Source organism: Puma concolor, chromosome A3 (assembly GCF_028749965.1).
Source record: "Puma concolor isolate L17-30 chromosome A3, mPumCon1.1.hap2, whole genome shotgun sequence".
NCBI classification, from domain to species: domain Eukaryota; kingdom Metazoa; phylum Chordata; class Mammalia; order Carnivora; family Felidae; genus Puma; species Puma concolor.
Window position 1 is genome coordinate 105,408,401 of NC_141669.1, and position 10,028 is coordinate 105,418,428.

At 38.1% G+C, this 10,028-nt stretch overlaps 1 long non-coding RNA gene across 1 annotated transcript in view; it reads left to right on the top strand.

Annotated features, from left to right (window-relative positions):
• Positions 1-10,028, top strand: part of LOC147582636 (uncharacterized) — a 152,759-nt gene that overhangs the window by 56,384 nt on the left and 86,347 nt on the right. The window lies entirely within an intron of this gene.

Consider the following 10,028-nt stretch of genomic DNA (forward strand, 5'->3'; position numbering starts at 1 on the left):
TTAAAAATAGGATGTAACAGGGGCGCCTGGGTGGCGCAGTCGGTTAGGCGTCCGACTTCAGCCGGGTCACGATCTCGCGGTCCATGAGTTCGAGCCCCGCGTCGGGCTCTGGGCTGATGGCTCGGAGCCTGGAGCCTGTTTCCGATTCTGTGTCTCCCTCTCTCTCTCTGCCCCTCCCCCATTCATGCTCTGTCTCTCTCTGTCCCAAAAATAAATAAAAAACGTTGAAAAAAAAATAAAAAAAAAAATAGGATGTAACAGGGGCGCCTGGGTGGCCCAGTCGGTGGAGCATTTGACTTCGGCTCAGGTCATGATCTCATGGTTTGTGGGTTGGAGCCCCGCATCAGGCTCTGTGCTGACCACTTGCTCGGAGCCTGGAGCCTGCTTCAGATTCTGTGTCCCCTCTCTCTGCCTCTCCCCTGCTCACGCTTTGTCTCACTCTGTTTCTCAAAAATAAGTAAGTGTAAAAAAAATTTTTTTTAATAAAAATAGGATGTAATAGCTTCTGATTAAGAGCAATAGTTCCTCCACCCCAATTTGTTTTTTACACAGAGACTCTCTTTGAAAATATGATTAAGGACTATTTCATGAACACAAAGGAATATACTATATAAGCTGAACAAGTTTGCTTCTACAGCTGGACTCCTTGTATATTTCTTCCCCAAACTGCACTCTCTGGTTCTTGTCGCCATAGGTGACTGCTATTCTGAAATTTGTGTTTATCAGCCCCTTGCCTTTCAAAAATATGTTGCTTCGTATGAATGCTTCCCTTAAAAAATGTGCATTTAGTATTGCACATTTTGAGGATTTATAAAAATTGAGTAGCATGGTATGTATTGTTTAGACATTTTTCCTTCCAAAATCTTATTTTTTTAAGTTTATTTATTTATTGTTTTATTTTAGAGAGAGAGCACACGATGAGGGGAGAGGGGCAGAGGGAAAGGGAGAGACAGAACTCTCAAGCAGACTCCAATCTCAGCAGAGGCCTGATGCAGGCTCAATCTTCTGAACCGTGAAATCATGACTTGAACTGAAACCAAGAGTCCCATGCTTAACCGACTGAGCCACCCAGGTGCCCCACGAGAATCCTAACTTTGAAGTATACCTTTGTTATGTTTAATTATAGCTCTTTTATCTTAATAGCTGTATACTATTCAATTGTGTTACCATTCCACACCACTTTTAAATCAACTCTACTATTGATGGACATTTGAGATGTCTGTATTTGGTATTATAAGGAATGCAGCTGTGATCATGTTTGTATGTCTTTAGATACACAAGTTTGAGTGTTCCTAGGGTATATGCCTAGGAGTGAAGTTTCTGGATCATAGGTTATTTATAACATCAGGAGACTTATTTTTCAAGTATGTGTAGCAATTTAGACTCCCGTCAGCAGTGTGTGTCTTAGCCAAAACTTGGTTTTGACATGCTAAACTCTTTGCCAATCTAGTGGATGTAAATTGGTATTTCATGATTTTTTTGCATGCTCTAATTAATGATTGTTAGTCTGAGAGCTTGATTTTTTGGAAATATTTGAGTGTAACTTTATTGGCAAGCTACACTGTTCACCCTCACATACTTAACCATATAACTCTCTTAGATATTTTAATAGGATCAGTGTAAACTATGCTAGCCTATCAGAACTATTGGTGCAAATATTTTGAGTAGCCATAGGGTAGACATTTGTTGGTTGAATGAAATCTTGGAGTTAACCAGTCTGACTACTCACTGTTCTAACATGGTTTCTGTGACGTTCTTTTCCCCTGAATGGGTACTCCCTGAGTTTCATAAAAATGCTCTCTGTTTTTCTGAGCAAGTAGGTGAAAAGTAGCTTTGCAATGATAATCCTATTTGATTTCAAACTTTTTGTAGTCTGAGGAGGCTAGGTATGCTGAGCTACTTAAATAGCAGTTTACTGTCAGCGAGAGGGCAGGCATAACATGGGTAAAATGTTAGAAACCCCACAGATTAGGAAAGAGACATGACCTTTCCCCACTTTCATCAGAAGTCTTAAAAACACCGAGCTTCTTAACTTGAACTTTGTTTATATTTTTGCTCTTAGCCATTTGGCAGTTGAGTCATCAGAAATTTGGCAACACAAAGGAAGGATGGGAGTAAAGGGTGTTAATAGTCCTACTGCTTGAAATAAAGCTAATTGAAAAGTAGTAGAAAAGTTTATGTAGTTAACAACACAGACTATGAGACAGACTGATGCATGGGCTAAGTTCCCTACCAATACCGATACCAGTACCAATACCAATAGCAATTTATGCTTCCATCTCTATCTAGTATTCAGTAAAATTTTATCTTTAAGTTACAACTATGCAAAGGGGTTGTACATTTAGTACTTCTTCTGTAGTCCCAGGTGTTATGCAAAATGCTTGGTAAGTAAAGCGATTCTATTGAATTCACATATCTTTATAAAAATTGCCAGGAAAATCCAGCAATAAATTGCATTAGCTACCAGAGCCCTTAAATTATTATTTATTATTCAGGTCTAGCCTGAGAGGCAGAACATAGAGTAGTTGTTCTGTAGCAACCACTATATTAATTAATTTAAATGTGGAAATAATTGAAATCGGAGTCAGTAACTGGTGTGGCATTCCAGTGGGTGATGGTATATTTAACTGGAAATAAAATCTATTAAATCATTATGGATCTTTTCATAAGATTGAGGCAAAGTCAGTAGAGTCTATTGTTGTATTTTCAAATATACTTAGAAAATCCATCTTTTATACAGCCCATGTGTTAGTGTTTTTTCCTTCTAAAAAATAAATCTTTCGGGGTGCCTCTGTGTTATGGAGGAGGCTGTTTACTATTTTGCACTGCACACTGATTTAAAGCTTTATATATTGTACAAGTAAATGATGGACTGATAACAGATATTTAGTTGTTTCTTTCCAAAAGAGAAATAAAAACATGTCAAATAGTTTTGAAATGGGAAAAAGATCTATTGACAACATAGAACACTACTTACTACTTCCATTAAGGACTTACGTGGCTTCTTTTATATTGTAGCAATTACAAAACACCTCTTTTTTCCTTTGGAATATGAGTAGTTTGTGGATAAATGTATTCACATTAGGATCTGTACTTTTCTCTGGCCTAGAGTATGGACTTCTATGATCATAGAGGAAAAATTTTGTGAATCTGAAATAAACACCTCAAAAGTTTTCTTGTTCCTGAGCATTCTTCATATTTGTAGACTGCTGTTATATTATTCAGATTTCCAATGTACTTGTTTCTTTTTAAATTTACTGTATCAATCTAATTCTTAGAATTTATTAAATCATTTACAGTGAGTATATCTTTATCAAGTTCTTCTTAAATTTCTAGTAATTTTTATTGCCATACTGTTTGTGCATATAGATTTATAACATCTGGTTCCTAGTTTTTGCTTTTTACTGTTATGTAATATTCTCCTTTTCTTAGGGAGTGTTCATAATCTTTAATTCCTCCTGTCTAATAATCTTTTTGTTTGCCTCCAATTTCTTATTTTTAAACTTTAATTATCAATTTATTTACAGATATGTTTCTGTAAATACTATACAGCTATCTGTTTCTATTACTTAATCCAATATGTCTCTGTCTTTTGGTGACAGAATTGAGTATATTGACATTTAGTGTAACAAGGGATATACTTGATTTTAGTCTCTTAATCCTATTGCTTATTTAGTTTTTTCTGTTATGAACTCTTTTTTCCTTATTTTTCTGGTTTGTTCAAATTCCTCCTTGATAACTTGGGAAATATGATGAGCTTTTCCATCTCATTAATAATGACCTTGCATTTTCAGGCACTAGTAACCTATTTTTCATTTTATAAAAATAAGATAACTTTTCCCCACTTATTTCCAGATGTTCTGCTCTCCCAATGCTTTCCCTATTGTCATTTTCCCCAAAACTCTTTCACTCTTAGATCTTGGGGATGTCACATTTCTCCACATCTCTCCAAAGAGTTGACTCCAGCTCTTGGGTTTGGCCAAACTAACTTAGAACTTCTAATTACCAGGCATTCACTATGTTATCACTAGCAGTAGACATCTTCCATGTCAATGTATATGACACATTTCTAGGAAATCTAACTTTTTTCATTGAAAGGCAGTTTCACATTATAGTTACAACAAGCTTGGGCACGTAACTCAGACTACCTGGGCTTGTGTCTCAGCATCCCTGCCTATTTAACTTGCCTATTAACTTGGGCAAGTTAAATAACTTTTTTGTGGCTCAGTGTAGGGAATAATATAATTGTGGTAGGTTAAAATGTCCACACATTCTTTAACTCTCCCTTCATAAGTGGAACCTAATTCTTCACCCCCTTGCATGTGTACTTCTTTTCTAAAAAAAAAAAAAAAAAAAAAAAAAATTAGTGTTTATTTTTGAGGGAGAGAGAGTGGAGGAGGGCAGAGAGAGAGGAAGACACAGAATCCAAAGCAGGATCCAGGCTCCGAGCTGTCAGCACAGAGCCTGACATGGGGCCTGAACTCACGAATGGTGAGATCATGACCTGAATCGAAGTCAGACACTTAACTGACTGAGCCACCCATACACCCCGAATTTAGTCTCTTCTAATGACTGGAATAAAGTAGAAGTGACAGTGTGTGACATCTGAGATGAGGTCATAAAAGACTGTGGCTTCTGAATGTCTGTCTCTCTCAGAATGTTCCCTCGGGAGGAAGCTAGCTGCCATGCCACAAGAACACTCAAGCAGCTCAGTGGAGAGGCCCTTGCAGTGAGGAGCTGAGACCTCCAGCCGATAGTCATGGGAGTTAAGTCATCTTGGAAGTAGACTCTTCAGCTACGGTCAAACCTTCAGATGCCTATGGTCCTGGCTAACATTCTGATTCTATCCTCAAGAAAGGCCTTAGGCCAGAAGCACTGTTCCCAGATTCTTGACCCACAGAAAGTATGAAATCATGACTGTTTTTGTGTTAGGCTGCTAAATTAGATACCAATGCATCCACTTTCCAGAATTGTGTTGAGGAATTGAGGACTAAGAGCATGTAAAGAACTTTGCTATTATTTTTATTATCTGCGCCAGCAACTAATGTGGAAAGATTGTTTCCTAATCACTTTCTTTTCATCTCCCTATCTTGACATTTCTGTCTGGGTCACTTGTTTTCAGTTAGAATTTTGTGTCCAGGATTTTCCACAGCCGAGTACATAAATGCTAGATTTTCTGAATTTTTGCATATCCGCAAATATTTTTATTTTACCCTGACAGGTAAATGGCATCTTGGTTGTGCATTGAATTTCTAGGGTAGGCCCTTGTCCCTCAGCACTCTTTAAATGTTATTCTGCCACCTTCTAGCTTCTCCCATTTTCTTCTAGTGGATAATTATTCTCCTCTCGTCTAGCAGATGATACCTGTCACCAGATAGTTTTTCCTTTTTGCTTTGTATATCAGTTGTTATTTTTTCCTTAACGTTTGTAATATTTCGCTGTTATTTAAATTTTAGCATATAACCAGATGTGTTTAGGTTGATATCTTTTCTTGTCAGTTCCGCGTAGAAGTCAGGAACCTCTTTCAGTATGCAGCCTTGGGTCTTCAGCTCAGAATAAATGCTATTTTATCATTTGTTTAATTATTGCCTCTAGTTTCTCTGGACCCAGAAAGCCCCAGAACTGTTAAGGCAGTGCTTCTAAAACTTTTAAATGCATTAAGAGTTACCTGGGGATCTTGTTAAAATTCAGGTTCTGGTTTAGCATACCTGGAAGGCACGTACCTGTCAAGGAAGGGAGTCCGCCCTCTGTTGCAAGAGATAAGTTAGTAATAAAATATATATGCATAAAATTACTTACGGTATATACTGGAGACATCGGGCTTTTTTTCTCTCTCAAGATTACCCCCCAACCTAGATGACTCATGGCTAGGATAAGTGGGGCCTGCCACAAAGTGATTGATTTATTCCTATCTAATTCACAACCATGATACAGGAGATACAAACAGGAGATAAGGGAGAGAGAAGTATTCTGGAGGAAGCAAAGTTTAGGGAAGTTATTTTGGTGCCTGTACATGTCCTAAATCCAAGTGGATCAGGCAGAGGAGACAGAGGCCTGGACAGAAAACTTTTGAGGTATGTACGGATGCCATATACATGGTACCCCCTTCTCATTTGGAGATCACTGAAGGCAAGGGGTTTCATGCAGGATCCGAGCCAACAGGACAGACTGGGATTTCAAGGGAAGCAGTCACCCACCCCGTCTTTACTCCCCCAAGCTCTTGGAGGGCAGAAAATTTGACTCCGCAAGTTTCTGTATTTCCGAATTACAGATCTCTGAGATCAGCTGAGGGGCAGGAGCTGTGGGCTACCCTGATGGTGGCACAATGGAACAATGGGACACATTCCCTAAAGGGACTATGCATGGTTTATGGTCTCCAAAGGAAAATGCAGCCAAGATATGGCTAAACAGAGCTAGAAAAGCATGTCCACTAGCTATGTTGAAACAAGCATGTCAGTAATAATTTAAAAATCAGACACCCATATCTGCCCAGTACCTGGGCAGAACCAGCTCATGAGCCCAGCAGTAGAAGACAGCATAGTCCAACTGTGTCCACCAAGGTCACCACCACTCATCCAAGCATATCTTCCTCTCTCCCTTTCCTTCCCCCTCCCACCAGTACATGCCAGTGATGGACAATGTGCTAATGCTGATAATACTTGGATTTCATTTGCTAATTATTCATGATTATTATAACAGGATTAGACAGAAAAATCCTATATTAGATTAGATTATTAAATAGGAAAACGTTTGGGCGCCTGGGTGGCACAGTCGGTTAAGCGTCCGACTTCAGCCAGGTCACGATCTCGCGGTCCGTGAGTTCAAGCCCCGCGTCAGGCTCTGGGCTGATGGCTCGGAGCCTGGAGCCTGTTTCCGATTCTGTGTCTCCCTCTCTCTCTGCCCCTCCCCCGTTCATGCTCTGTCTCTCTCAGTCCCAAAAATAAATAAACGTTGAAAAAAAAAATTTAAAAAAAAAATAAATAGGAAAACGTTTAATTTTCCCATCACCAAGTAAGAAAGAGGGCTTTACATAGAATGACATGATTGGTTAAGGACAGGGTGACCATGTGTCAGTGGTTTGACTGGGACAAGCTGGATTATGCCTTGTATTCAGGCATCATTTTTAGGAGGTACTGCAACCATCAGACCATGAGGGGATGAGCCTCAAGATAATTGCCACCAGCTAAGACTAGCATATTGAAGTCCAAGGACTTAGAGGCTTTCATTAACTTGAATTAACCTGGACCAGCTCTACTTCTGACATCACAGGAAGTGAGATAATAATTGTCTGTATTTTTAAGCCATTTTGAGATGAGTGTCTTCTTACAGCCAACAACATTGTGACACAGCATCCTTTTGGTACCCACTGAAATGCCTGTCAATATTTGACACATTTATGAAATAAATCTTTTGATGTCTGTCCCTTCTGTGTAATGAACATATGATCTGAATATCCATCCAGAAGTTATAGCTGGTCTGAATGAAATATATAATTACTATAGGACCTATATTGATAGTTATTCTTTCTCAACCTTCTTTTACTATTCTATATATAGTCAGAGTAAATTTACATTGTGATGTTAATTAAACAAAACACAGCAGTGAAATCAGGAAGTTACTCTTCATTGTACATTTATTTCAATTATGGAAAAAGCCAAAATGTTTCTCTTTTATTTGACACTTCTCTAGAAAAGCAGTTGAAATAAACTAGTATAATTCTAAAATAATGTGTGCTATACAGCCCAGGGTATAGGGATGTACCTACAAAAAATATTCGCACAATTGTTCTAGAAGTTAGATCTTCATGAAAAAAACAAATGATTGACTAACTCAAGATGATGAGATATTTTTATTAAATGCATCCTTAACCAGTGCTTCTTTTCATGGCTGCAATAATTAAAATATAGAACATATTCAAATCAGTAATTGAATTTGTTAGAAGAACATGCTCAGCTCAGTGAAGACTTTTGAATAAATAGAATTCAAGTATCATGTTTTCATACTTCATAACACTTGCTTCATCTTAGTTTAATGACTGCCATGTCTTGTACTATAAGAAGATTTTATTTTGAATTCATTTCTGACTATTCATAAGTTCATATGTATATGAGTACATGTCATTTAAGGTATAACTGTGGACTGAGAGTTTGTTAACTACACTTGAAATCAGAATAATCTAGAGAGAGTCTGATTAGTTTTGCCTACTTTCAATCATAATGCCTACTACCTTGTCCAGCATTGCCAGTAAGACCCACGACATTTGCATTTCATATGTCCTCGCAGTGAAATGATTGTTGCATTGAGAATTTTGTTTTTCTGTGCTTAGTTCTTAAAAGTTTAAAATAACTCCTGTTCGGGGGGGCCTGGATGGTTCAGACAGTTAAGCATCCGAAGGCTCAGGTCATGATCTCGAGGTTCACGAGTTCAAGCCATGTGTCAGGCTCTGTGTGGACAGCTCAGGGTCTGGAGCCTGCTTCGGATTCAGTGTCTCCCTCTCTCTTTGTCCCTCCCCCTCAGGTTCTGTCTGTCTGTCTCTCTCTCAAAAAGAAAATAAACATTAAAAAATTTTTATAAAAAAACAGTGAAGGACTTTATAAAACACTTTGGAAAGAAAACTGTTACTGGATGTTGCTATTCTCAATATTTTCATGATTTAAAGCATCTCTCAGACATTTTAAGAAGACCATTTAGGAAAAAAGAATAAATAAAAATTCATATTGTGTTAAGCTGTGAACATTTTTTTTCTCTTCAATTCCTTTTGAAATTATCTTTATGCACCTGGTGATACAGAAAGAATGCAGCAGAGTAATATAATGGAGCAAGATGAATTTGTGTTCCAATTCCTATTAGGTGCGTCCTTGTTCAAACCACATCTAGGAGAGATCTAGCCATGACACACAGCAGACTAGTGTGATGGCAGACTATAAGAAGAGCGAGATCTTGGCCTTCACTGCGATATCATTTGACTCTCATTGCCCTCACAGCAATACATTCATCAGTTTTTTTCCAGGGAGTTTTGAATAGTTGAAAAATTTAAACATAATGTCCTGTGCAAAAGGATATTTATTCATTGACTCATTCGCTTAACAAATTATTAAGTACCTACTACGTGCCAGGCACTGTTCTAGACAGTGGGGCTATAGCAATGAACAAAAGAAACAACTTCTCTATCCTCAACAGAGTTCATATACTAGTAGGGGAAAGAGACACATACAATAAAAACACATCAGTCAGGAAATGATAGGTGTTGTGAAGACAGTAAACTATGGTAGAGGTTACATAGAGTGCTGGGTGGACATATTAGTTCATATAGGTGGCCAGCAGTAAAACTATGAAACTTTTAGCAAAAATATAGGAATAAATCTCCATGGGCTTGGATTAGACAACACTTTCTTACCGGTGACACCTAAGTACACCGAAAGTACAAGCACCTAAAGAAAAAATAAATTTGTTTTAATAAGATAAAAAATTGGGCCTCAAAGGACACTGTCAAGTGAAAAGGCAACCCACACAATGGGAGAATTTTTTTTCTTTTTTTCTTTTTTTTAATTTTTAACATTTTTGTTCATTTTTGAGAGACACAGAGCACAAGTGGGTAGGGGCAGAGACTTTAGAAAGAGACACAGCATCTGAAGCAGGTTCCAGGCTGAGTGGTCAGTACAGAGCCCGAAGCAGGACTTGAACTCAAGAACTGCGAGATCATGACCTGAGCTGAAGTCAGATGCTTAACCAACTGAGCCACCCAGGTGCCCCAATGGGAGAAAAGTTTTGCAAAAAATATATCTGATAACATTATAGTACCCACAATATAGAAAGAACTCCTACATTTCAACAATAAAAGACAAGTGAGTCCATTTAAAAATGGCCGAAGGATTTGAATTTTCTTCTCCAAAGAAGATACACAAATAGCCAAGAAGCCCATGAAATAAAGCTCAGCAGCATTAGCTAGTGGAAATGAGAGGAGTTAAGGTAATAGTACAAGAGAAATCAAATAAATCACCTGGACACTTCAGAGAGTGCCACAAAGC